This window comes from Chiloscyllium punctatum, unplaced genomic scaffold (genome assembly GCF_047496795.1).
Source record: "Chiloscyllium punctatum isolate Juve2018m unplaced genomic scaffold, sChiPun1.3 scaffold_722, whole genome shotgun sequence".
NCBI classification, from domain to species: domain Eukaryota; kingdom Metazoa; phylum Chordata; class Chondrichthyes; order Orectolobiformes; family Hemiscylliidae; genus Chiloscyllium; species Chiloscyllium punctatum.
Window position 1 is genome coordinate 51,524 of NW_027310456.1, and position 2,500 is coordinate 54,023.

A 2,500-nucleotide genomic window follows, 5' to 3' on the forward strand; every position below is an offset into this window, starting at 1 on the left:
CAGCCGTGGTCACCGCCAAACCCCCACAACTCGAGCAAGTGAAAAAAAAAAGTAACAAATAAGAAAGGATCTCTGTCGGCTTGGGGGTACGCCCGTTTCCGTTTCAACTTGTCTCGCGAGGGTGGTTTCGGGGCCAGCAGGAGAGCTCGTCGGGGTAGCAGGCCCTGCAGCCGTGGTCACCGCCAAATCCCCACAACTCGAGCAAGTGAAAAAAAAAGTAACAAATAAGAAAGGATCGTCGGCTTGGGGGTACGCCCGTTTCCGTTTCAACTTGTCTCGCGAGGGTGGTTTCGGGGCCAGCAGGAGAGCTCGTCGGGGTAGCAGGCCCTGCAGCCGTGGTCACCGCCAAACCCCCCACAACTGTTGGGCGCCTACCTGCGCGGGGCAGGAGGACACTTTCCGATTTCAAATCTCCGTTTGCCGAGTCCACCCCGAACGCACGCGGGCGGGCGGGTTCGCATCACCCTTCGTCACAAGGGGCGAAGCCCGTTCCACCGTCTCGTCAGTAGTGCCGACCGGTCTGTGATCGACGAGGGGAGCCACACCAGGTCCGGCCCTGCTGCTTGGCGGCACCGCGTCGTCGGGAGCTCGCGACAGACGGAGGGTTTCGGTGTACTCTCCAGCCACGGGAAACGAAGCCGGTGATGCAGGCGCCGGTCTTTCGCTCCCAAATCGGCTGGGTTTACATCGTTGCTATCTAGTCACGCTCCCTTCAAACCCGACGGGGTACCTATTCCCCTCACCCGTCTGTGCGTATACAGCCTCTTTGCACTTGCGGGATGGGGGTGGTGGTTTAAAGACTCTCGAGTTGCCGCCCGTCGGTCTCCGAGCTCCGTGCAGTAGTGATCCCCAGCGAACTGCCAGCAGGGCGAACGAGCGATCCCGCTCTCGGTCGGGGCGCCTGGCGTCGATCGGTGGTCGGTGGCTTGCGGGCAAGCTGCGCTGTGAGTGTGGGAACGAGTATGACGAGCCGTTGCCGCGACTCCCAGTCCACCTCGGCGGTGGCTGGGCCGGGCGGGCGTCTGCTCGGGCGAGTGCCGCCCCCGCCTCCTCGCAGGAAGTCCGCTCGCCGACACGCCGCCACGTGCACGCGTCAGTGACGCTGCCGAACCGATGGCCGGTGCCCGTTCCCGCCTCTGCTTTTCCTAGGGCAAAGCTGCTGCACGCCTCGTGATACTAGGCGGGCGACATGGTGGCGGTGATCCTGCCTCCGTCGCTGCGGTGCGTTGGGGCACGCATCGCCTCTTGGGCGCCCTGTCCTCCTCCCCCCAATAGACGTATGTTTCTGCGGGCCGCACCAGGATGGTGCTCCCCATCGCTTCACGCCACCCTGCTCCGCCCGCACGCCGGCGTGCAGGTGGCTGTAGCTCAAGGTGGGGAGCGTATGTGCGGTCCGGGTCGCTTTCCTCTGGCGAGGGAGAGACCTAAAACAAACTCAGACAACTCTTGACGGTGGATCACTCGGCTCGTGCGTCGATGACGAACGCAGCTAGCTGCGAGAATTAATGTGAATTGCAGGACACATTGATCATCGACACTTTGAACGCACTTTGCGGCCCCGGGTTCTTCCCGGGGCCACGCCTGTCTGAGGGTCGTTTGGCAATCAATCGCACTCGCCTTGGCTGGCGAGAGCGCGGCTGGGGTGTCGCAGAGGACCCGTCCTCTTTGTCCCCCTAAGTTCAGACTCCGGAGCCCTCCGGCGTCGGAGCGCTTGGCCTTTCCCCCCCACCCTGCACATTCCGTTCGTCAGGCTCGACGCCATCCCCCCGCCGGGGAGCGCGGCCTGGCGTCCGTCTGTGTCGTGGCAGTGGGGCCAGCACGGCTGTCACCGGTCCCAGAATGGCTGTCGGTGGTTCACACTGTGTGTGTGTGCCAACCCTCCTGGTCTCTGGGACACGGAGCTGCCACGAAGTGTTGAGCCTCCAGTGGGGGGTCTGCCTAAGCTCTGCACGTCCGCATTGGGTCCGTCTCTCGGTTGGCTGGCAGTGGAAAGAGTGAAGGGAGCCGCGGAGGTCCGGTGCTGGTGCGCCGCCGGCCTGACCGTGGAGCTCGCCGGTTTGACACGCTGACCCGACTCGATGGTTGATCGATTGAGAGTGCTGGGAGCTGCAGGCCGCCCGCTGCTGCAGCCGCCCGTCTCGTGGTTCGTCCTCGGCCTTAAGTGGCCGGCGGGGCGTCTGATCCTGTCTCCCCTGCTGGCGCCGAGTGCCTGGCCGAGGGAGGAGGTTTTCGTCGAACGCTGTGACTTGGACGGTCGCACGCGCGTGGATCGCTGGCTCTTGGCTCTCCCGTTCAGTCCGCACGTTTTCCGCTCCGTCCTGCCACCGGTCTCGGGAGGTACGGAGGGGTTGGCGGGCGTGGTGTGTGCTCCGTCACCGTGCAGGCACACCTACCACGCCGTCGGCCGACCCCCGCACGGTCCTCCTGGCCATCGGGAGGACGGCGGAACGTCGGGCTGTCGGGGGCCAAGTCGCCAGAAGGCCACCGCTGTGTCTTCCGT

General features: G+C 64.6%; 1 non-coding gene across 1 annotated transcript; it reads left to right on the top strand.

Moving 5' to 3' along the window:
• The first annotated feature begins 1,441 nt into the window (after positions 1-1,441).
• Positions 1,442-1,595, top strand: LOC140473798 (5.8S ribosomal RNA). Its single transcript, XR_011958631.1, has one exon. It is a non-coding gene; the product is annotated as a 5.8S ribosomal RNA (ribosomal RNA).
• The last annotated feature ends 905 nt before the right edge of the window (positions 1,596-2,500 follow it).